The sequence below is a fragment of the Chiloscyllium plagiosum genome, unplaced genomic scaffold (assembly GCF_037043375.1).
Source record: "Chiloscyllium plagiosum isolate Xiang-an unplaced genomic scaffold, Cpla_swu_hap1 HiC_scaffold_17, whole genome shotgun sequence".
Lineage (NCBI taxonomy): Eukaryota > Metazoa > Chordata > Chondrichthyes > Orectolobiformes > Hemiscylliidae > Chiloscyllium > Chiloscyllium plagiosum.
Genome location: NW_028270155.1, coordinates 47481166 through 47507789, shown reverse-complemented (window position 1 = coordinate 47507789; position 26624 = coordinate 47481166). Strand labels below are relative to the sequence as shown.

The 26624-nt window shown below is 40.5% G+C and overlaps 1 long non-coding RNA gene across 2 annotated transcripts in view; it reads right to left on the bottom strand.

Moving 5' to 3' along the window:
• Window positions 1–26624, bottom strand: part of LOC122558420 (uncharacterized) — a 435990-nt gene that overhangs the window by 21688 nt on the left and 387678 nt on the right. The window contains exon 3 of one of the 2 annotated variants that reach the window (XR_006314126.2): window positions 4432–4501. The exons of the other annotated variant lie outside the window; for it this stretch is intronic. This is a non-coding gene — a long non-coding RNA (uncharacterized LOC122558420). The remainder of the gene's footprint in view (window positions 1–4431; window positions 4502–26624) is intronic. 2 annotated transcript variants of the gene reach the window in all.

The following is a 26624-nucleotide window of genomic DNA, read 5'->3' as shown; positions in this document are numbered from 1 at the left end:
CTATCACCTTCATCCCCTCCCCCACTCACCTATTGTACTCTATGCCACTTTCTCCCCACCCCCACCCCCCCTCTAGCTTATCTCTCCACGCTTCAGGCTCTCTGCCTTTATTCCTGATGAAGGGCTTTTGCCCGAAACATCGATTTCGCTGCTCCTTAGATGCTGCCTGAACTGCTGTGCTCTTCCAGCACCACTAATCCAGTTGTGTAATGGTGTCATCCACCATGGGTGCACTGGGTATCCTTGTTCCCTAAAACCAGCTTTGTGAGGCACCATGACTCTCAAACACAACAGCTTCTTGCCTGTGCTCCAGAATGCATTTTATTTGCATTTTGGGGTGAACTATAGCCTCTACTCATTTGTTTGTGTTCATTTTTGATTACTGTAAATAAAAGCTCATCTTTTGAATTGTCCTCTAGCTTGCCTCTCTGTGACAGACCCCATTGGACAATAATAAGATACAGGTCTGCAGTTAGCATTGGGGACAGAGTAGCAGTGACTTAGTGAACAATAATTTATGACTAAGGGCAGGTAAACTGTGTGGCCCAGTGGATAGAGAGCAACTGGGACAATGAAGTGGAATTGTACGCGTGAGGCAGTGAAGCCATGCCAGCTATATGCTGTGAACTGCATGTGTTTGCAGTGGCTGCACCATGACATTACCATGAAGAACAATGCCAAAGGGCTGATGCTTGGATGATTATTCAGTCAGGGATTAAAGATGGTGAGGGCACCATGGATCCAGTGTTTTCCCAGATATCTGGTTATTGGTGAGTACCTCTAGTTTTAGTGAGTAGGATGATCGGGCTAGCACTGGATGAGATGCACACTGTAGAGGAGTAGGTAGTTAATGAGGTGGATTTGAGATGATACAGCACAAAATCTCATTGGGACTCACAGAGAGAAATCCTCCATAAAATTGATGAAATTGATACTTGGTCAATATATCAGAAGATTCGTCCCTATGACCTAATCAAATGTTTCCTTAATCAAAGTTGCTTTAGCCCTTCATCATTTTCAAGGTTTCTGTCCAGTCCTGTAGAACATGCAGCTTGTTTCAAGATGAATCATGAATAATGACCACTCCTGCATAGTTATATTGGTTACATTATTGATTGGGCTGGATAGTCATGTACATGCATTTTGATTGAGCAGGAAGGGAATAAGTCCTATTTTATAAAGAAGATATTGCAGAATTGCTAAAGAAGAAAAAATCAATGATAAAGTAAAAGCTATTAAAGGAATCCTTCATATTTAACCATTCAGATACTACCTAAGCATCTCAGCATGTAACAAACTTTTTCTTACAGGTCAGGTGTTAATATCTTCAAATGTATCTTTATGAACTGAGGTTTAAATAGTGTATGCAAATCTGAGTGGAAAATATAATCAAATTCTTGAAACAGTTCATCAACTGACTTTATTACACAAATTTTGGACTACTGAACCCCCATGGTTTCTTAATTTCTGCGGTCATACAAATTTTCTTGTATCAATATGGATTTCCTTGCAAACTCATCAGAAAAGGACTTGCCTGGACTTTGCAGCAATAATGACAGCAAAACTGTCAGGTTTCCCCTTCATTTCTCCTTTGAAACTGACAACAACTTCTGAAGACCACACATATGCTGTTAAATACAGAAAGCCAGAAGACGCTATCACTGATTCTGTGTTTCCCTCGAGGATGCTCTTGGTTGAAATCCCCCAGAGCTCAATCAAACTGAACTCTAATGAGAACTTGTACCCTTTCTTGAAAACCTTTAAAACGTTACACATTATTGAAAGAGTTAGAACTGGATTTTTAATAAAAATTACAACTAAACAGCTTCACTGGCCATCATAGTAATTTTGTACTTGTTGAAGCCAAATTTTGACATTCTAATAAGTATTATTTTTCTATTGTGCCTTAATGGCATGTGTATATCACATTTATTTTAATGGCCGAACTAATCAAAAATGAAATGTAAAGGGATTCAATGATTTTAGTTTCTGGTGTGCTATCCTGAGGATTCATCTGATTTGTTGATGACCATGTTTGATGTTGTCGTTTGATGTTACTGGATGCCTGGAGAAACCCTTGAGTTGGCACCAGATTCAAGGTGACCTTAATGAAGGAGAGGTTGGTTGCACACATTCTGTTAGGAGTTTACGGATAATTTTCTTTCAGGTCAATGGCAAATGCCATTCCTTTGTTGGTCACCACAAAATCCAGTCAATATTCTAAAGGATGTCCTTGACAACTGGCTTGTAGATTGTCGAAGTGACTGGAGCTCGCGGGTTATGAAAAACTAAAACCTTCAACTTTTGAGAAGATGATAATCATATGAGAAAGAGGAAGCATTCAGATAAAAAGAAGTTAGGATAAGAAAATGTTATGAGTCCTGTCAGGGATTTCCGAGCACAGTCGGTGGATATAGAGTCACAGAGTGCAGAAAAGGCCCTTTGGCCCATCGAGTCTGCACCAGCAATAGCTACCACTCGAGATGCGCTAATCCCAACTTTCTGCACTTGTCCCAAATCCTTTAATGTTATGTTATTTCAAGTGCTCATTCAAATATTTTTAAAGGTTATAAGGTTTTCAGCCCCCACTACCTCCATTGGAACTGCATTCCAGATTTCCACCACCCATTGAGTGAAGGCATTTTTTTAAAACCCCCTCTGAATCTCCTGCCTCTTATCTTAAAACTATGCCCTCTCATGACTGACCCCTCAACAAAGGGACATAGCTGCTCCCTGTTTCATACCCTGTGCACACCCCTCATAATCTTATTCACCTCAATCATGTCAACCCTCAGCCATCTCTGCTCGAAAGAAAATATACTGGTCTCTCCTTATAGCTCAATTTCTCCATTCCAGGCAACATCCTTGTGAGTCCCTATCTTTCCTGCAGTAAGGCACCAGAACTGCACACAGTACTCCAATTGTGGCCTAACCAATGCTCTGTGCAACTCCAATATTCTCCTTACTCTTATACTCTGCCACAACTGATGAAAGCAAGTGTCCCATATGCCTTCTTAACTATCCTATTCATGTGCTCTGAATAATTACCCCAAGATCCCTCTGTTCCTCTGAGCTACCGAGTGTCTGCCATTCATTAAATACTCCCTTGTTTCATCTTTCAAAGTGCAAAAACTCGTACTTATCAGGGTTAAATACCATCTGCCTCTGTTCTGCCAATCTGACCAACCCATCTATATCTTCCTGTAGCCTACAAGTATCTTCTTCACTATTAACCACCCTATCAATCTTGGTGTCATCTGCAAACATGCTTAACATTGCTCCCCACATTTTCACTGATATTTTTATGTATATATATATAAAACAAGCAATAAGGGTCCCAGTACTGATCCTTGTGGTACACCGGTGGACACCAGCCTCCAGTCACTCAAACAGGCTTCTTTGAGTCCTATTACTAAGTCAGTTTCTAATCCATCTTGCCAAGTTTCTCTGAATTCCAAGTGCTTTAACCTTCTCAATCAGTTTCCCATGTCAAAAGCTTATCAAAAGCTTTGTAAAATCCATATAAACTACATCAACTGAACTTCTCTCGTCCATACAGTTGATCACATTTTTCAAAAAGGTTAATAAATTTGTTAGGCTTGACCTCCCTCTGAGAAAGCCATGCTGACTATCCCTAATTTAGCCATGTTTTCCAAGTGGATATTAATTCTCTCCTTCAGAATTTTCTCCAATAGCTTCCCTACTGCCAACATGAGAGTCATTGGTCTGTAATTTCCTGGTTCATTTCTACCACATTCTGATGAAGTTGTTAGGTACTAAAGTATTACAGAAAGCTTTTTTTTGGAGTAATTTGGAGAATTCTCATGAATTTAATGAATCATTACTGTTACATTTATAAACCCGGAAAGTAATGAGTTAATCATTAATTGTTGCCAGGGATAGATCTCCAACAATACAAACTTGATCTTTTGTTTATATTCACCAACATTTATATTAAAGTTGTCTAAATTAGATATGATAGCTATTTATATTTACAATTGAATACATTATGTAGTCAGTCCTAAACTACTAAGTCATGAACCCAGTTTACACTAGTTAATTAGCTATTGATTTGGATTTCATCCATTCACAAAGACGCTGGATAACTTGGCAAAACACATTTCAATTTGGAAAACATCCAATATAAAATTCAATTCCAATTCAGATGAAGTGCAAGAAGCCCTGGGTTTCAATTGACTGACTTGAAGGATTTTCTACTTTGCAATCATTCTAAATCCAGATCATTCTAAGTTTAACAGAGAAGTTTTTTTTTTATTTCTTGACACCTCTCAATCATCCCATGTCCACAGCTGATTCCAAACTGTGCTTGAAAGCACATTGAGAACAGATAATTTTGTATAGAATTCCTCCCTCGGTGATATCATAAAATGCCTCTCCAGATGATTGAAATTGCAGCTTACGGTACTTTACCTTTGCACGTTGCTGGAGACATTTCCACTTCAACATCCACTCTCAGGCTCATTTTGAAAAAAAAAGCCACCTACAAAATTGAACGCATAAAACAAAACTAATAGTGAATTGAGAATATAAATTTTCAATAGTTGAAAAAACATGGCAATTTAATAGAAATCATTTGCCTTTAAACATAAGATATAGCACTCATGACATACATCACTGTGAATAAAGAAATGTTTATCCAAAGTTTGAATTTTCAGCCTAGAATTGTACTTTGTGTATTTTGGGAATAGAAAGAGGGCTTCTTAATTCAGGGAGTAATTTATTTTGCTTCAAGTTGACTCATTGAGCAGAAACGTGTAACAGAAATGGTCGCTGCATAAGTGCAGTTTTGTTTTAGCCAAACTACTTCAGTCTGCTCTACTAATTAAATCTGATCCTCATTTTTGTAAGCATATTCTAATTTTATTTGAATTCATATATCTTTGAAATTCTCAATAGTATATCTTGAAAATGATAAATTGCCCTCCATCATATTTCATCTGCCAGCTGTTATCAGCATGACGTATTCAACTTCAGGAAGAAAATGCCTGTTTCTGCAGCTGCTGTGGTGCCATAAAGAACAGACCAAATTTGTTACCAAAAAATTACATTTTAACTTCTCTTGGCTTCTTTAGAACTACTTCAGCATAATCCTTTAGTTTTATTTCTTTCAATTGCCTTTGAGATGTTATTAGTCTTCGAAGCTTTTGGCTATATTTCTATTCTCTGATTGAATTCAATCTGGCATTTCATTTCGGATATCTTGCTGCAGTGTCTTCTTGGTTTAAGCAAAAACAAAACTTGTTTCTCTGGTACTATACTCTACTCCTGATGCCAAATCATTTAATTTATTCCAATCCATCAGGAGCCCTTGTCTAATCCAATCCTCACAATTTGAAAATCTCATGGCAGGGTTCAGAACTCAACTTGTTCTCTTCCTCTTTTTAATGTTTCGGTTGGTTCTAAGTGCTGCTGGTTTGAAAAGAGGTTTGTTGCTTTACTCGAACTGAGTCAATAGCCTACCTTCAATTTTAGAAAAGATGCTGACTAATCTATTAAAAAAAAATTTAACATATAAATAAGAAATTACTTCTTTAGTTATGTATTGATCATCTCTCAATACATAATTTGTAAATTGCTGTGCATTCCAAATTGAGAAAGGATCCTTTTACTAAAAAAAAAATCAGCTGAAGAAGTAAACATTTCATCAAGGCAAAGGCTTTTCATCTGAAGTGTCAAAAAATGAAATAGAGCCATGTGAATGGATTCAATTGTAGTCATAGGTGAATGTCTCAATCTTGGCAGAGTCTGAACCAACATTTGTAAACCAGTTTCTGTAGATCATCACCAACCTGATGAAGGGCTTGCCAGCTCATATAAAATTGTGTTTTGCACAGAAGAAGCAGATAGGACAACAGTAGAAGCCCTATACACTATTTATTGGCCCAGTCACAATTATTTTTTCATGAAGTGTTTCATTGCAGAATTCAACAGCTTGTGCTATGTTTGTAAAGTCTCTGGTGATGATGAGAATGTTTCAAATGGTGGCCTCATGCAGCTTCATGTCATTATTTCCTAATTAGCATAATAATCAGGTACACACTTGTGCACCATCCCAAACCAGTGTGAATTGGCAGAGATTCCTAGTTTTGAAAAAAAAACCTGTGGAGTAGGCAGTGCACCAATCTTTGACAATCATGAATAAAGCCTTTTTTATGAAGTGTCCTTAGTAACAATTTCTCTCCTTCTCTGCTGTTAATCTGTTCCAAAATGGCACTTTTCCTTTCTCAATAGTTTTCTTCAATTTTTCCTGTGTCTGTTTTGAATATATCGATCCTGACATTTTGTAATGATTCTGTTGCTCTCTAACAAGACCTCTGGTGATGATCGTTAGAGCACTCGGCAAAATAGTTGAAAGCAGCTGTTTATGCCATGTCCAAATTTGTAGCAGGCAAGCAGTAGAAGTATCAATTAAGTTCAGTGCCATTGACTCTTTGCATGTTTATAGTTCTGTGCCATCTTGTCCAAGCTGCCATTCTCTACATGCATGTACAGTCAGACTAAGACTGTCGATCAGATGGAGTGGAAATGTGTAACTGTGGCTCTTTCCTTCTGTCCTCACTCCAACACCTCCCCTCCACACCTGCTCACAGACACAAGCACATGCGTGTGCATGAGCACATGGGCGCACACAAACACATACATACATTCAGAAGAGGTGCGAGTCAATGAACATTGTTACCAGCTACCAATTTTAAATTTCATCATCTGATTGATAACTAATACGATTCATGGACTGAAATAATTATGAAAAATGGACAAATGCTAACCCAGAGTGGCTGATGTGACTGTCTTTTTGTGGATTGTGGTGGGTCTAAGATACCCATTTGGACTGACTGTCTGGATAGAGTTTGCAAATTCTCCCAGTGTATGTATGGGCTTCCTCCAGGTGCTCCGGATTCCTCCCACAGTCTAAAGAGTGCTAGTTGGGTGGATTGGCCATGCTAACGTGTCCTGTAGGTTCCATGGATGTGCAGGCTAGATGGATTAACCAGGGTAAATACAGAGTTCCAGGGATAGGATGGGGAGTTGAGTCTTGGTGGGATGTTGTTCAGAGAGTCAGAGCAAACTCAATGGGCCCAGTGGTCTCTTTTCGCACTGTTGGATTCTTATGATTATATGATTGATTCTATGAATGGGGCTGACACACTGAAATTACCATTTCACCTGGGTACTTTGAGGCCATGCAGCTGGATCCGCTTCAGGAGACATGTGTACCCTGCTTTGGTTCCGACTTGCATGATGGTTTTGCATGTTGGGAAATGGATGGCTAGTCCACAGGTTTTTGAACTTTGAGGGACAGTGAGCCTGGACTCAGGAAACACAGAAAGCTCCATTTTGACAGCTGCTTTTGGGAAACAGAGCAGACAGAAAAAGCATGACTTCTTAACAGAAAAGACTGAAAGATCTTTTCTTCCTATTTAGAGTCATAGAGATGTACAGCATGGAAACAGACCCTTCGGTCCAACCTGTCCATGCTGACCAGATATCCCAACCCAATCTAGTCCCATCTGCCAGCACCCGGCTCATATCTCTCCAAACCCTTCCTATTCATATACCCATCCAAATTCCTCTGAAATGTTGCAATTGCACCAGCCTCCACCACATCCTCTGGCAGCTCATTCCATAAACGTACCACCCTCTGCGTGAAAACGTTGTCCCTTAGGTCTCTTTTATATCTTTCCCCTCTCACCCTAAACCTATGCCCTCTAGTTCTGGACTCCCCGATCCCAGGGAAAAGACTTTGTCTATTTATCCTATCCATGCCCCTCATAATTTTGTAAACCTCTATAAGGTCACCCCCAGCCTGCGACACTCCAGGGAAAACCGCCCCAGCCTGTTCAGCCTCTCCCTGTAGCTCAGATCCTGGCAACATCCTTGTAAATCTTTTCTGAACCCTTTCAAGTTTCACAACATCTTTCCGATAGGAAGGAGACCAGAATTGCACGCAATATTCCAACAGTGGCCTAACTAATGTCCTGTACAGCCACAACATGACCTCCCAACTCCTGTACTCAATACTCTGACCAATAAAGGAAAGCATACCAAATGCCTTCTTCACTATCCTATCTACCTACGACTCCACATTCAAGGAGCTATGAACCTGCACTCCAAGGTCTCTTTGTTCAGCAACACTCCCTAGGACCTTACCATTAAGTGTATAAGTTCTGTTAAGATTTGCTTTCCCAAAATGCAGCACCTCGATTTGTCTGAATTAAACTCCATCTGCCACTTCTCAGCCCATTGGCCCATCTGGTCCAGATCCTATTGTAATCTGAGGTACCCCTCTTCGCTGTCCACTACACCTCCAATTTTGGTGTCATCTGCAAACTTACTAACTGTATCTCTTATGCTCGCATCAAATCATGTGTGTAAATGACAAAAAGTAGAGGACCCAGCACTGATCCTTGTGGCACTCCACTGGTCACAGGTCTCCAGTCAGAAAAACAACCCTCCACCACCACTCTCTGTCTTTTACCTTTGAGCCAGTTCTATATCCAAATGGCTAGTTCTCCCTGTATTCCATGAGATCTAACCTTGCTAATCAGTCTCCCATGGGGAACCTTGTTGAACACCTTACTGAAGTCCATATAGATCACATTTACTGCTCTGCCCTCATCAATCTTCTTTGTTACTTCTTCAAAGAACTCAATCAAGTTTGTGAGACATGATTTCCCACGCACAAAGCCATGTTGACTATCCTGAATCAGGCCTTGCCTTTCCAAATACATGCACATCCTGTCCCTCAGGATTCCCTCCAACAACTTGCCCACCACCAACGTCAGGCTCACTGGTCCATAGTTCTCTGGCTTGTCTTTATTGCCCTTCTTAAGCAATGACACCAACCTCCAGTCTTCCGGCACCTCACCTCTGACTATCGATGATACAAATATCTCAGCAAGAGGCCCAGCAATCACTTCTCTAGCTTCCCACAAAGTTCTCAGGTCCTGGGGATTTATCCACTTTTAACTGTTTCAAGACATCCAGCACTTCCTCCTCTGTAATCTGGACATTTTGCAAGATGTCACCATCTATTCCCCTACAATCTATATCTTCCATATCCTTTTCCACAGTAAATACTGATGCAAACCATTCATTGGATTATCCAAAAACAACACCTGATGAACAAGTGAATTGGAAAAACTATTCACTGAGAACTCAAAGAAATCTGCAAATTTCACCATGGCTGGGGGTAAAAGTCAATGAGAAAGCAATGGTCGCAGGTTAAAAATCTAACACCTTATGGACTCTATCGACTTTGAACCTTGATTCTTTCCATCTATATCAGACACTTACTCTCATTTGAATTTATCACCTCTGTTTATATGTATGTTCGACATCATGTTCTTATTTTGTTTCAGAGTTAGTAGGTAATAAAATATCTCATTATTTCACTCAAGAAAATCTTGCAATTGGCTCTTTTATTTGATCTGGTTAACTGCATTTTTAATTGCTGTGACAGCTGCTTGTTAAAAAGAAATAACAAGATTTGTTATTTGTCTACTAACAGGTGGTTAAATAGAGAGGAGTCAAATCACCTTCCTTGGTCTAGTCCTACCTTTGTGCCTAGTGCTGGTGAGGTTGACTGCAGCTCAGTGAACATGTAACATACATAAGTTGTGCCACTTTCTAGATATGCTTGTTGTAGGTACTCATGGGTAAACTTTTGAACCATTGCATGAGTCAGAATGTGGTGCTAGAAAAGCACAGCCGGTCAGGTAGCAAGTGAGGAACAGGAGAGTCGACGTTTCAGTCATGAGCCTATCATCAGAATGTTGACTCTCCTGCTCTTCAGATGCTGCCTGACCGCGGCTGTATTTTTCCAGCATCACACTCTTCGACTCTGATCTCCAGCATCTTCAGTCCTCCCTTTCTCCTGAACCATTGCATGAGCCTCAAATGAACTACCCACAATATCACAGATACTTCCTTGTAGCTATTTTATTGGTTATTATTGTAATGGTTATTTTAATTAACCTATTCAGATGTTATGGTGCTTCCCTGGAGCAGATAGGATTACAATTGGGGTCTTCTGGCCTAGAGGTAGGGTCACAGTCACTGTGCCACAAAACCCCTTCGATTCCCTTGTAGGATGTTTGACCTCGATTAAAAAACATAGTATTCACGTGAGGTAATGGTCGAGCAGTATTATCGCTGGACTGTTAATCCAAAAACCTAGGTAATGTTCTGAGGACCTGGGTTTGAATCCCACCACAGCAAATGGTGGAATTTGAATTCAATTTTTAAAAAAACTGGAATTAAGAGTTTAATGATTACCATTTTCAATTGTTGAAAAAACCCAAACCGGTTCCCTAATGTGACTCCAACACACAGCAATTTCAACAATTCGGGATGGGCAATAAATGCTGACCTCACCAACAACACCCTCATCCTCTGAAAGAAAGTAACATAAATGGGCAGGTGAGGTCCAAGTTGTCTTTTCATTAGTTCATTGCAAGAGGACTCACCGCTCTGGACTCAGAGTCTAATACTAGAAATAAGTTAAAAGCAAAGAACCACAGATACTAAAGATCTAAAACAAAAACAGAAAGTGCTGGAGCAGTTCTGGCAGCATCTGCAGACGACTCCTCCATTTCTCCAGCACCTTGCTTTTATAAGAAAAACCAATAATCAGATTAGGAAAGTTCCTTCATGGGGAGCCCTTCCACTATACAGCTGGCAGAATCTTGCCAACTGTGACCAAACATCTGGACTTCAACCATCAGAATCCTGAATTACTTTAATGACTTCAACTGGAAACAATCTTTCAAAACATTACCTCTACCATCTGGAGATAACGCTCCAGATTGTGTCCCGTGCTGATTCTGGGATTGTTTACCAATGTAGGGCCTGAGAAGAAAAACTGACCAGCCTTCAATGGAGGAGTGATGAGAGGACGGACCTTTCAATATATCATCATTATGCACGATGCACAGGACATCTATCTGACCCAATGGCTGGACTCTTACTTCAGAATCAAAATGGAAAATGCAATCTTAAACCAGAGAAGAAGGAATACTACAGCCTGAATTTTCACAAAGGTGGAAAGCTTCTCCATCATTGCAAAAATGGTTCCAGAGATCTGATTCTGGAAGGCACATCCCTGAACATAGCACCTCCCATGTTCACAAGGAGGAGCAATAGAGGCAGATTCCAAATTGAACCATTCATGGTTCACAGACGCAGCTGCACGAGTTAAAATGCTTTATCTCAATCAGATTTGACTTTCACAAGTACAGTGCCCAAACCATTACTTGTGCCTCTCTGTTTATAAAGCCAAGAATCCTGTATGTTTTCAAACAGTCATTAATTTGACTTTATCAATATTCAGTTTGTTTTGGTAATCTGTTCCTTGACTTACTTTGTAGGCATGATGAAAGCTAAATCTATTATTTCTGTTCAATTCATAAAATGTTACAAAAGTTAGAAAATGCTGTTCAAGTGTATAAGAAGGAATCTACAACAGATTGAACCATAATGCAACTATAACCACGAAGCAGTCTGTTCAAGCTAACGCATAGGTTTATGCCAGTTTAAGTGTCTTTTGAGAGTGCTACTACTTGTACTGCTACGAGCAATCACTAAATGGCTTATTTTTATGTGATGAGAATAGCACAGTCTAACAATAGATTACATACTGGGAGCTCAAAGACTCATTCACATCATACTTCCACGGTTCTAATTTGTTCAGCTGCAGGGAGCCAAACGATACCCAGACTTATACATGAAACGCTACTTAGAAACTGTGAATGAATCAAGAAAATACAAAACCTCCCATCAGATTAATTGTAGTCTTTGAATCAAATAATTTTCGGAACATGATAAATGTTGTAGCTTTAGAATCCCCATTCGTGCTTAAATAGTCACCAGGCTTTAAGAAGGACAATTCCTGTCTCCAAGAAAGTACTCAATTGGCCCAATGTCTAATTAAACTGATTAAATGAGAATAGGTTCAAGGCTTCCCATGGATAATATTTCTCTATAAATGCACATCATTATGCAATTATAAAGAATGGACAATATTTTAAATCTTTGTATTAGGTGGCTTAATCTTCACTGAAAATACATAATGTGCAATGATCCCCTCTCAGCAGGTTTTGTCCTGTGTGCAGTGCACAGTTATATAAAGTGGTAAGCCCTAGACGAAAGTAATGAACAGCATGAAAATATTTCATTGAAATTAAGTTTAAGTTATGATTGCTATGCAGTGTGATGGTGAACTGTTACTGTTCACTTTCACCAGCCCCCTGAAAGTGAAGATAACTTCACTATCTAGCACAAGTACAGGTTTATGTGGAAATTTGGTGTTACAGACTTTTTGTAGTCCTACACGATCACAATAGTTCTAATTTTTAATAAAAGCCTCCTATGAAGCTAAATTGCTGTTTGTGCCTTAATGCCATCCTTGCTGTTTTATGTTATGAATACAATACAACTTTGGTGACAGAGATTTTGAAATGAAATGCGTGTAATGCGGGTCTCAAAAAATCTCAACAAAATGCTTAAGGATCATTTTTAAGCCATCAAATGTCAGTAGATTTCAAAATAAAACTAAACAGACGGGATATAATGCTATAGTGAGACCTTGTAAGTTACGTTATAATTGTTGGAGGAATTAAATGCGAAACAATCAAAGAGAGTAACTTTATCATGACTGCTCCAGGAGTAAGTTTCTATATTGGGGAGACAGGCCGCCTACTTGCGGAGCGTTTCAGAGAACACCTCTGGGACACCCAGACCAACCAACCCAACCACACTGTGGCTCAACACTTTAACTCCCCCTCCCACTCCACTAAGGATATGCAGGTCTTTGGACTCCTCCATCGCCAGACCACAACAACACGACGGTTGGAGGAAGAGCGCCTCATCTTCCGCCTAGGAACCCTCCAACCACAAGGGATGAACTCGGATTTCACCAGTTTCCTCATTTCCCCTCCCCCCACCTTGTCTCAGTCAAATCCATCGAATTCAGCACCGCCTTCCTAACCTGCAATCTTCTTTCTGACCTCTCCGCCCCCACCCCAGTCTGACCTATCACCCTCACCTTGACCTCTTTCCACCTATCACATTTCCGACACCCCTCCCCCAAGTCCCTCCTCCCTACCTTTTATCTTAGCCTGCTGGACAAACTTTTCTCATTCCTGAAGAAGGGCTTGTGCCCGAAACGTCGATTCTCCTGTTCCCTGGATGCTGCCTGACCTGCTGCGCTTTTCCAGCAACACATTTTCGGCCCAGGAGTAAGTTTATCAATGTAAGACTGTGTCAAGTTTGATAGCTTCAAAAGTTGCCCATTTCACTTCCCTTCATTTAGCTTTGTTAATAAACAGGGTGACATTCAGAAATACTGTATATACTCGGGTGTAGGTTGAATTTTGAAGATGTCATTTTAAGCTGAAATTAGGGGGTCGGCTAATGCATGAGGTTTTGTTTTCAAGGGGATGAAATTCAAGGGGATAGTATGATTTTTAAAAAATGGACAAACAAGAGCCAGATCTCTTCATAAAACAATAAACAATAAAAGGAAAAAGAGTTATGGCCATTATTGAATATTTATCTACAAAGTAACATGTCTCCATTTGGACTGCTATGGTAGATTGGTACAGTAGTACCACCCCCGTATTCACGGGGGATACGTTCCAAGACCCACCGTGGAAGCCCAAAAACGTGGATAGGTGCAAACCCATTGATTGAAATGGGAGATTTACTTTCCCAACAGCCCCTGGTCCCTGGTTCTGGAACATTCCCCGTAATATATTCAGGCTGCAGTAAATCACAGGTAACTGAAACCGCAGAAACGGACTCAACGGATACGGCAGTCGCCCTGTACTGTCATACCATTGCAGTAATTCTGAAAACCTGCAGTGGAACATAATGACTGATGGACTGGAAGACCCAGAACGGAACAGAGTAATATGACTGGAAAGCCAGAGCGGAGCACAACAGGCAGGCACACTGACTCATAAATGTTGATCTGCAACTGTGAAGAACTAGGGTCGATTTGTATATGAGACATATGGAAAATGCAAGATTGTTTGGCCAAAACTAAGGGGTTGACCGAGGCATAAGACTGACCTAGACATGAGTATATACGGTAAAATATTTCATTTGGGAAAGGTGGGTGAGAGAGTTGGCTACCTTTTCTCAAGTCTGTTTGCATTGTGCTTGCTGGTTTAAAAAGTACATTCTAGATTTTGTCATTCCTGGTTCTAACTGGATCCTTCCAAAGGTAAATGAGTGAGGAGAAAATACCGAAGAAGTGGAAAAATATGTTGGGGGCATTTTATGGTTCCCTTTCCAGCATATTAGAAGGCAGGAGTGAATGGTAAATAAAGTGGGTCGCAAGCCAACTACTTCCTCTTGCACCCACTCCTCCCCCTGAACTATCTCCCATACTATTCAGCCTGCCCACACATATGCCAACTATGCCAATCAATAGCCACTAAGAGTCTATTTCTGCCTGAGCCACTACAATATACTGGCAGATGAAATTTGGCTAGTTTTCTACTTTCCAACTCCGGGTAAGAAGAAGGAAAGAAGTGAGGAGCCTCCTGTGTAGGCCTCATTGGAGTGAAACCTATCTCAAACTGCCCCTTGTGCCTCCCCTCTCCTCACCAGTCTCTTAAACCCAAATCCACACACATCCTTCCCACCTCTTGAGTAGCCTATCAATATCCCAGCATCCATAAGTCATCTTCTCGGTACTCACCTGAAGTACCAGGAGTGATGACTACTATGTCTCAGTCCTGACATGATGGGCCGAATTACTTCCTTCGACATCATAACAGTTCTGACTCTGTGAGTCAGCCATTGCTGCGGCCTGGAGAGAGTGAGCACTGCAGCTACTGGCAATCAGAGTCAAAATGTCTGGCGCTGGAAAAGCGCAGCAGGTCCGGCAGCATCTGAGGAGCAGGAGGGTCGACATTTCGGGCATAAGCCCTTCATCAGGAATGTGAGTGGGGGGGAAGTGACCAAAGGGGCTGAGAGATAAATAGGATTGGGGTGGAGCTGGGAGGGAAGGTAGCTTGGAAGGCAATAGGTGGATGCAAGTGGGGGTCATAGTGATGGGTTGGAGTGGAGGGTGGAGTGGATAGGTGGGAAGGAAGATGGATAGGTGGGAGAAATTTAAGAGGGTGGAGCTGAGTTGGAGGGTTGGATCTGGGATGAGGTGGGGCAGGGGAGATACAGAAACTGGTGAAATTGACACTGATGCCACCATCAATCAGATTGGCTTGCAGTCAGTTTTCTGCAAAGAGAAGGGTGGTGATAATGCATGATTTGGTTACTGTTGGTATAGTGCTGAGCATTAATGCTGCTAATGGTGGAGAAGCACAAGTACTGTCAGGCAAGCTGGAAAGATTCATCTTAGTTGCAAAGGTCACACTCAACTTCCAAGGTTCTATACCCTGCACAATGTTACAGTCATAGAAATGTACAGCACGGAAACAGACCCTTCAATCCAACTCATCCATGCCGACCAGTTATCCCAACCTAATCTAGTTCCACCTGCCAGCAACTAGCCCATTTCCCTCCAAACCCTTCCTATTCATATACTGATCCAGGTGCCTTTCTAATGTTGCAATTGTACTGGCCTCCACCACTTCCCCTGGCAGTTCAGTCCACACACGTGCCATCTTCTGCATGAAAAGGTTGCCCCTTAGGGCTCTTTTATATCTTTCCCCTCTCACCCTAAACTTATGACCTCTAGTTCTGGACTTCCCCACCCCAGGGAAAAGACCTTGTCTATTTACCCTCTCCATGCCCCTCATGATTTTATAAACCTCTATAAAGTCATCCCTCAGCCTCCAATGCTCCAGGGAAAACAGACTTAGCCTACTCAACCTCTCCCTATAACTCAAATCCTCCAACCCTGGCAAAATCCTCGTAAATCTTTTCTGAACCCTTTCAAGTTTCACAACATCCTTCTGATAGGAATGAGAACAGAATTGCATGCAATATTCCAAAAGTGGCCTAACCAATGTCCTATACAGCCATAACAGGACCTCCCAACTCCTGTACTCAATGCTTTGACCAATAAAGGTAAGCATACCAAACACATTCTTCACTATCCTATCTACCTGTGACTCTACTTTAAAGGAGTTATGAACCTGCACTCCAAGGTCTCTTTGTTCTGCAACACTCCCTAGGACCTTACCATTAAGTGTACAAGTGTACAAGTTACAAGTCCTGCTAAGATTTGCTTTCCCAAAATGCAGCACCTCGCATTTATCTAAATTAAATCTGCCACTTCCCAGCCCATTGGCCCATCTGATCAAGACCCCATTGTAATCTTCGCTGTCCACTTCACCTCCAATTTTGGTGTCTTCTGCAAACTTTCTAACTATACCTCTTATGCTCACATCCAAATCATTTATATAAATGGTGAAAATTAGTGGATCCAGCACCGATCATTGTGGCACTCCACTGGTCACAGGCCTCCAATCGGAAAAACAACCCTCCTCCACCACAACCCTCTGTCTTCTACCTTTGAGCCAGTTCTGTATCCAAATGGACCTGTATTCCATGAGATCCAACCTTGCTAACCTGTGTCTCATGGGGAACCTTGTCGAATGCCTTACTGAAGTCCATATAGATCATTTCTACCGTTCTGCCTTCATCAATCATCTTTTTTACTTCTTCAAAAAAACTCAATCAAGTTTGTGAGACAATGCTTCCCATGTACAAAGCCATGTTGACTATCCCTAATCAGTCCTTGCCTTTACAAATACATGTACATCCTGTCCCTCACTGACACCTCGGACTCCTGCCCTGCCTTATTTCCCAAGAGTACGTCAAGCTTTGCACCTTCTCTGGTAGGTACATCCACATACTGAATCAGAAATTTGTCTTGTACATACTTAACAAATTCCTCTCCATCTAAACCCTTAACACTATGGCAGTCCCAGTCTATGTTTGGAAAGTTAAAATCCCCTACCATAATCACCCTATTATTCTTACAGATAACTGAGATCTCCTTACAAATTTGTTTCTCAATTTCCCACGATTAGGGGGTTTATAATACAATCCTAATAAGGTGATCATCTCTTCCTTATTTCTCAGTTTCACCCAAATAATTTCCCTGGATGCATTTCTGGGAATATCCTCCCTCGGTACAGCAGTAATGCTATCCCTTATCAAAAACGCCACTCCCCCTTCTCTCTTGCCTCCCATTCTGTCCTTCCTGTCGCATTTGCATCCTAGAACATTAAGCAGCCAATCCTCTCTATCCCTGAGCCATGTTTCTGTAAGTGCTATGATATCCCATGTTCCTAACCATGTCCTGAGTTCATCTGCCTTCCTTGTTTGGCCTGTTGCATTTAAGTAAATGCCGTTTAATTTATCAGTGCTATCTTGTTCTCTGCTTTTATCCCTACCTGCCCTGACTGTTTGACTCACTTCTTTTCGCAACTGTACCAGTCTCAAATTGATCTCTTTCCTCACTATCTCCCCGGGTCCCACACCCCCACCTTACTAGTTTACATCCTCCCAAGCAGCTCTAGCAAATCACCCTGCCAGTATACTAGTTGCCTTCCAATTCAGGTGCAATCCATCCTTCTTGTACAGGTCACTTCTACCCTAGAAGAGATTCCAATGATCCAAAAATGTGAATCCTTCTCCCATACACCAGCTCCTCAGCCGTGCATTCATCTGCTCAATCCTCCTATTCCTACCCTCGCTAGCACGTAGCACTGGGAGTAATCCAGATATTACTACCCTTAAGGACCTCCATTTTATAATCCTGCCTTGCTCTCTCTATTCTCTCTTCAGAATCTCATCCTTTTTCCTTCTTGTGTCATTGGTTCCAATGTGTACAATGACCTCCTGCTGGTCCCTCTCCCCTTTAAGAACATTCTGCACCCTCTCTGAGACATCCTTGATCCTGGCACCAGAGAGGCAACACAACATTCTGAATTTTCGCTGCTGGCCACAGAAACATCTGTCTGTGCCTTGAACTAGAGAGTACCCTAACACAATCGATCTCTTGGAACTCAACGTTCCCCTCATTTCAGTTGAGCCAGTCTCAATACCAGAAAGTTTGCTGTTTGTGCTACATTCCCCTTAGAATCCATTACCCACTACATTTTCCAGAACAGCACACTTGTTTGAAATGGGGATAGCCACAGAAGATTCTTGCACTACCTCCTCATCTCTCTTACCTTTCCTGGAGTAACCCATCTCTGTGATTGTACCTGTGACTTTTCTCCCTTCCTATAACTGTCATCCATCACACCCCCTTGCTATTGTAAATTCCTCATTGTCTCTAACTGTCACTCCAATTGATCCATTCGATCTGATGGATTCGCAACCAGCAGCATTTATTGCAGATATAATCCTCAGTAACATGTAAACTCTCCCTAAACTCCCACATCCGACAAGAAGAGTGTATCACTCTATTAAGGGCCATTTTTGGTTCTTCCAATCTGCTGACCCAGAAAATAGCACACTTTTATTCCTCTACAAAAACACTGCTCAAGGCAAATTAACACTTATGGCTTATATTTTTAAGTTAAATCAAGAGACTTATCTCAATAAAACATATAATCAAGAAAGAACCCCCTCTACTCATTACTGCAGACTTACAGCAAGGCCATATTTAAAACTATTCACTTATTGTTTCTGTGCTGTAACATCTCCTAAACACATTACTCCAAGATTAGTTGTGAATTTCACTGTTTGTTAATTTTCCCAGATGCACTCTGATGTCCAGTGATACATGAATTCAACAGTAAAGGCAGTAACTGTGCATATTCACTGCTGTGTGAGTTAGCAGTGTGGGTTTCTTTCTCTCTCCCCTGCACTGACCTCACCATGTGCTTCCTTTGTCTTTTCCTCTCCCTTTTAAAAGTTTTGACATTTTTTTCTCCAAAGTTCCAAAACAATGCAATAGCATGTAAAACAGTATTTGCTGCTCCTTGAATTCAAGGAAATCACCTGCAACACCTAAAATACTTCAAAAAAGGAGTAGTCTGTTACAGCCAGAAATTTCTCTATCTTGGATTACCAAAAAAATGATGCAACTTCTCACTTCACACTTTGGACTGTAAAATATTCACACCATTAGCCTGTATCCAATGCTGCCTTTCTTGGACAATATACAGACTGAGAGTGGGTGAGAAGTTTTTGTTATTGTTGCCACATGTATAATGACTTGTAAATGTCCCAAAATGCTTGAACAGATTATATCTGGAACAAGTCAACATGTGTAAGGTGAATGTAGAGGCACCGCATTGGTCTCCATGTCCCAACCTTTAAAGGCACTGCTTCAATGTTATTTCTGCATGTTGGATATGCTAAATTGTTACGTTATTGTGAAGCTGCTCTGTTTCAGATATTGCCCATATAGACTCATTGGAACCATTCCCAATGAATCCAATAGATTCACACATAAAACATATAGTCACCTTAGTGGCCATTGCACTAACAGCATCCATGTGAATGATGGGAAGGGCATCCTACTGGAAGCTCAGAATCAGAATCCCAACTTTCAGTGGATGTGGAGTCATCATCTGATTTGGAACTTCCAGCCATAGGTGGCCTCATGATATGGCAAAAATGCAAGATACACACAGTCGTTTGTCTTCCATGTAACACCATGCAAATGAGAAAAGAGCAGTGGCACTGCACTCTATTTACAGATGGCAGTCAGATCACAATGTCTTTGTGTCCAGTGTATATGCAATGCAACACCTGGAACTGCACTTTAAGTATCCTAGAGTGCAGCAACATTGGCCAAAGAATGGCCAGCTTCTCTCCATTCATTCTTATAACTGCAGCTAAAATCAGATATGTTCAATTAGATGCTGCCTCTGAGGGGTTTGTGGCTTCTTCCTTAGGGGTGGAGAATAAAATGCTGTCCTGAGAGGCCAGTCTCACCCTGGCAATGGTCATGCAGCTACAGGAAACAATGAGTTCCAAGATGGGGGTAGAAGTTTGGACACATTAAGAATACATTGCAAGTGCTGGCAATGGGAGTGCAACATAACAATTGACAACAAATTGAACTTGGTTGCTAGGGGGTGGAGGTCTTGGCATAACCACATAAGCAGTCATGGTCTTCTGCCACTATTCTCTCCTCGCAGTGTGGAAGGTACAAATATTGAGCACACCGCCACCCCTCTTGGCTCTCTCTCTCTATCCTATTGTAGGCTGTTTTCTCCTGTGTTGAGAGAAAGGGAGGGATGACTGAGATGAAAGTGGCTGGCACAGCTGTTAATACTGGTACAGATGGGGCGCAATGTGGCGAGGTGCCCCATGATCACAAGTAGGAAGTGAAGAGGGCATGTAGGGGTTGGGGTGGGTGACCGCAAATGAGCAGATACTAGTGAGAGTGGGAGGTTCAGTAGCAGATTTAGAGTAAGTGTGAGGTAGCAGAGAGAAGATCCTTGAGGAGAGCAAAAGGTTTCTTCCTGGGTGTTCCTCTGGATCATGGGAACTACACTGACCTGAATGGCAACCTCACACCAATCTGGAAGGGAATAATGGTGCAATCTTCTCTGGTGGTGCTGAGGAAACAGGCTAGCCCTCCTCTCCACCACCCTGTCCACCAGGACCTCCAGATCCCAGCCAGCAAGTCAGCATGCCTACTGGTTTCTCTCAGCCGTCTCCATGACAATTCCTGGTTCACAGCTGGGGTTTTAATATATCCTTCCAGGTCTCAACAGCAGCATGTACATCTGCCACTAGTGAATGTAAGACAGTGTGAGTGGGTGCCTCAGAGGTCAGGTAAACATATAATGAGGTGAACAACATAAAATTAGATATGATAACCTACTGGAGGTAATATAGAAAAACCTGAATTTGACACTTAGTTGATTTTTAATAAAGCTTAGTCCACAGATCCTCTTTGTTGATAATGATCCAGAAGAACATTTCTGATTAATTTTCTATTTCAACTGATTTTTGTTTACTATGAATAATGTTCAGGGCTTAAGTTGGAAATTATTCTTGTGTTTTGAAGTTTATATCATGCATTCAAAAGTAAATACATCAAAGAACTATATGGTACAGCCTATTGTATGTCACTTTTCAAGCTTTAATATTAATAATGTTGAAACTCAAGGTCTGAATGAAGAAACAGAGTTGATCATGTTTACGGGGTTTGCTTTTGTTTGAACTCAGTGTTGATGTGCAGCACTGAAAATCATTGATGTGTCTTGCACTGGAAGTCACTTCTGTGCTAATTTTATTCTGGTAGTCACAAGAAGATGGAATCTTGTAACCCTGTGATGACTTCCACGATTAGGTGAAAGAGAGCCTCGGAGTTTTAGAGAGGTTCTGCTGTAAAGAAGGCAGAAAACAATAGCTAGCTGTCTCAGGTCACTGATATAAACCTTTGATCAGACAAATGAATCTTGCAGGCATTTCTTATAGAGAGGAGATTGCTTATCGATCTATATCAAAATATTCATGCTAATCCTGAGCAGTGGAGAGTATTTTCAAGCAGAGTTAATAATCTGATTGCTGTCCTGTCTAGTGCAATTCACTGAACTCGGAGCTCTAATCAGTCTGGGGTCTTGCAGTCAAATGTATTTTGCTGTTTAAATTTGGACTGGCGACAGTGATTGAAGATGCCTTGTAAAGGTGTTGACAAATCAAATTGTTTGTTCCAGCAGTGTTTTTCTAGAGATCAAGTCTAAAGTAATATGCAGTGAATTTGTTCATTACAAGTGGGGTAAAAGGAGTGATAAAATTCACCTGAATCATTATTGAAGACATGGTACTGATCAAAGATATGTTGTGCCCTTAGAAAATGGTATTTGCTGTTTACGTCCTTTTGACTAGTTTAATTTATATATGAACATTTGTATGTATGTGTATTTTCTAATACCGTTCTTCCTTAAAAAATTTTTAAAGTGTTTTGTATGTCACACAAAAATGACGTGTTTTTTCTTACTGCATTTGTAACTCAGCCACATTTATCAAACATCTACATGTTTATATCACTGGACTACAGCACTGATATGTAGTTATTATCTTGACAGGAACTTACAAAAATGTATGAAGATATTATAGAACATAAACAGTCATGACTTAATAGGTCTCCATCATTTACTAAAGCAATTCAGACAGAAAAGTCTGTGCCAAACAAAACAGAAAGATTACGTTTTATTGGATGTTTCACTGATGTTGTAAAATGTCAGCATTTTCCATGCTAATACTCAACCATCGGTTGCAAGCCTGTTTAGACTGCTATCATTGCTCAGTGAAATGGTGGGTGGGGGCAGGGGGGGTGCAGAAAATATTCTGTTTTGTGAAGAGAATAATTCTATTTACTCTACTAATAAATCCTGAGGATTCTTGGGATCGCTGATTTGAATGCAACATGCCAAATAATTGTCAAAATGAAGCTCCAGGGTGTGAATACTTGGCTATATATATCATGATTACTCATTGTCCACAACTGCAATAAAATAAATTGAATCTTAGTTCACTGTTCCTGTTCCTCGAAATGAAAGGAGATCGAACTTATCCAAATGGTCCAACCATTTGACTGTTTCCTTGTCAATAAGATTGAACAAATGTTAACAAACAGTAAACTGAGTACATATCCAGATATACTTTATGTGCCTATATATCTTATACAAGCTTTCTAGAGGCAGTCTTTACAGAATTAGGCAGGATTGCTATTTGAAAAATGTAATTGGACAATTACAATGTCGCTGGGGGAGGTGGTGGTCAATTAAATAGACTGGTGAGCAAAATACATCCGATAACGTGATTCTCAGCTACTCATGGAAACTTGGAGTAAATAGATATTGGCTAAATACTCCTAAATTCTTGTTAATGAAATAATTTTTGGTGTTTAATCTGAGATATAATAAAACATAGGTACCAGAAGTATTCCTTCTGATTTCATGGTAAAACCATTGAAAACAATTTCTCACTGTTATAAGTCAGATAGATATTATACCACACCACACCTGGATCACTGGATTTATTTTATAAATGTGAAAGCTGTAATTCAAACGTGTCATAAGCATTGATGAATGCTCACTTGAATAACCATAAACTTGAGCTGTTTATCCTTCTTCCTCTAAAGTAGGTGATGCTTGTTGTGTAGATTGGGTGTGCTGCTGGCCTGGTTTGCACTGTTGGTATTGATCTCCTTTCTCTTAAAGGCTGTTAGATACTGCTCCATTTTATCTTTTTTTTGTATCCCTTTCCACGCCCATTGCCCACACCTCTCACAACAGCCTCCAACCCTCTCCATTTTAATTCAGCTATTTAATACAACTGTTCTGCACAGACTCTGCCTTATCAATTGAGAGCTGTTTGCTTGATGAATATTGAGGTCTGCATAACAAATTCTATACAATATTCCATACATCCCACATTTCAAGAAATCTGTTTAAAATATCATGTTTTTAGTACCATGTATGGTGAAAATCTACTCCCAAACTACTAATCAGGGTGTGTAATGGAATTTGAGGAGCTCACATCTAGCTACCTGTTTAATAACCTCAATTTCTTTCATCTAAGAGGATAGAAGAAAATCTAAATAATTTCTCTTAAAATTCTAGTACTTATTAGCTATTGTGTTTATTCTTTTATGTTAGGCTTTGCTAACTTATATCACTAAATTTCTTAAAATTTCAATTTTCTTCCCTATTTACAAAGAAAGCTGGTATTGTCACAATTGTGCTGGCAATATTCAGTAACTAGTGTTGATGTCCCCATCTTCATTTTCAGGGCTGTGGAGGTTAATTTTACATTCCTGTAAGGCACCCTAGATAAGAAGAGTTAAGAACCAAGTAGTGAATCTTTATAGCTCAGTATCATTTAACAGGGTTTTTATTATTCAGAAAACTACAGAGAAAGGTAATCCTTTCTTTTTCTGTAAGAAGTCTATGTTCTATGAACAAACCATAATTAATATTTTACCTGATACATGCCAAATCTCAAGGACATTACACACAGGGAACGAGGAGGAGACCAAACCAATTATAATTCAATCTCCTGCAACTTGTTCGTATTTTTACCATATATTTTGGTTTTAAAATAATTTCTATTTTACTAGCAGAGCACATAACCATTTCAAAGCAGAGTTGGCCAGCTGTAGCCTGATCAATACATTTTTCTTTCTATTAATAAAACTAAAATCACATATGACTTTCTAGTATTTCAACTGATTCGCCAAGGTATGATAAAAATATGATAACACAGTCCCATCAACCCTGCAAAGTCTTCCTTTACCAACATCTAGCAATTTGTGCCAAAACTGGGAAAGAGCTATCTCAGATCCTGGTCAAGTAACAGCTTGACAGCATGAAATCAGTACCTGACAGATAATGTTCCAGACACCACCCTTAGCTTCTTTTGGTATATCTTGTCCCACCAGAATAACAGACGCACAAGAGGTGGCAACACACTGGTAAAGAGTCAGGAGGGAGTTGCCTTGGGAATCCTAAACATCGACTTTGACCCCATGAAGTCGCAGGCATCAGGTCGAACATGGGAAAGAAAGCCTCGGGCTGATTACCACGTGACCCACACTCTCAGTTGATGAATCAGCACTCCTCCATATTGAGCATCATCTGTGGAACAGACTGAGGGCTGCAAAGGCACATAATGTAGTCTGAATGAATGACTTCATCACCAAGACTGCCTCTGTAGCACCTTTATTGACCAAACAAGCCAAATCTGGAAGGACATATTGCTTGATATTGTGTGCAACAGTTGGTGAGGAAACAAGGAACAAATCTGGCCTGATGTCATCCTCACCAACCTACCTGTTGCTGGTGTATCCATCCATGACAGTAATGGTAGGAGTGACTATCTTGTGGCGATCAAGTATCACCTGCACATCGATGGTACATTCCATCATATTGTGTGATACTATGAACCTGCTAAATGAGACAGAGTTTGAACAAATGTAGCAACTCAAAACTAGGCATCTATTAGGTCTTCAGGGTTATCAGCAGCAGAATTATATACAATTGCAATACCTCATTCTATTACCTTCAAATCTGGAGATCAACTCTGGTTCAATGAGGATTGCAGAAGGCTATGCCAGGAGCAGCTCCAGGCATACTTGAAAATGACATATCAACTCGCTGAAACTAAAGACAGACTAAACTACATAAGCATCATGTGATAGAGTTAAGTGATTCTGCAACCAATGGATCAGATCTAAGTTCTGCAGTTCTATCATACGCAGTCGTGAACGGTGGTGGGCAACTAAACAACAGACAGGAGGTGGAGGCTTCATAAATATCGCTACTCTCAGCAAAGGAGGACTTTATGATATCAGTGCAAATAACAAGACTGGGGTATGTGCGTCAATCCTCGGCCAGAAGTCTCAAGTAGATAATCCTCCTCCTGAGGTCGTCAGCATTAAAGATGGTAGTCTTCATTTCACTCCATGTCATATCAATAAACAGTTTAAAGCATTGGACACGTCAAAGGTTATGGGACCTGACAACATTCCAGCATTTTCCGCTATCATCACTGAGCAGTTCTAGAACAGTTAAAAAAAAATTAGCATCTAAATGACAATGTAGAAAATTGCCCAGGCCTACCCTGTATATGAAAACAAGATAAATCCGACTCTCCCAATTACTGGTCTATCAGTCAACTCTCAATCATCAGCAATGTGGTCAAAGAGGTTGTCAATGATGCTGCTCAGTAGCACTTGCAAAAGAATAACCTGTATACTGAAGCTCGATTGGGTTCTGTCAGGGTCATTCAGCTCTTGACTTTACTACAGCTTTAGGCTGAATTCCAGATGTGACGTGAGGTAAGAATGACTGTTCTTGACATCAAGGCAACATTTGACAGAGGATGCGGTCAAGAGGCTCCAGCAAAACTGAAGACCATGTGAATTTGGGTGAAAACTCTGCACTGGCTTATGTCGTACCAAACACAAAGGAAAATAGTTCAGGTTGTTAGATGTCAGTCATCTCCGTTCAAGCACCTCTCTGTCAGAATTCCTCAGAGTTCCTCAGAGTCGATTCCTAGGTTCAACCATCTTCAGCTCCTTCATGAATGATCTTCCCTCCATCGTAAAGTCTGAAGTGGGAATGTTCACCATTGATTGCACAATATTCAGCACCATTCATGACTCAGATACTTTAATTTGATTTGATTTATTATTATTCATATATACTTAGGTACAGTGAAAAATTTTGCTTTGTGTGCAGTACAGACAGATCATACCATACAAAGATCATAGGGTGATTGAACAGAGTGCGAAATACAAAGCTACAGCTGCAAAGAAGGTGCACATAAAGCAAGATTAACATTAGATTTGAAATTTAAGAGATCTATTCAGAAGTCTAATAACAGCAGGGAAGAAGCTGTTCTTGAACCTGTCGGTATGTATGTTTAAACTTTTGTATCTTCTGCCCAATGGAAGAAGTTGGATGAGATTATAACAGGGAGGGGTTTTGATGATGTTGGCTGCCTTTCCAAGGCATCAAGAAGTATAGATGGTGTCAAGAAATGAAAAGTTGGCTTGCAAGATGGACTGCATTCACAATTCTCTGTAATTTCTCACAGTCCTAGGCAGAGCAGTTGCCATACCAAACCATGATGCATCCTGATATAATGTTTTCTTTGGTGCATCTATAAAACTTGATGAGAGTCCAAATGGACATGCTGAATTTCCT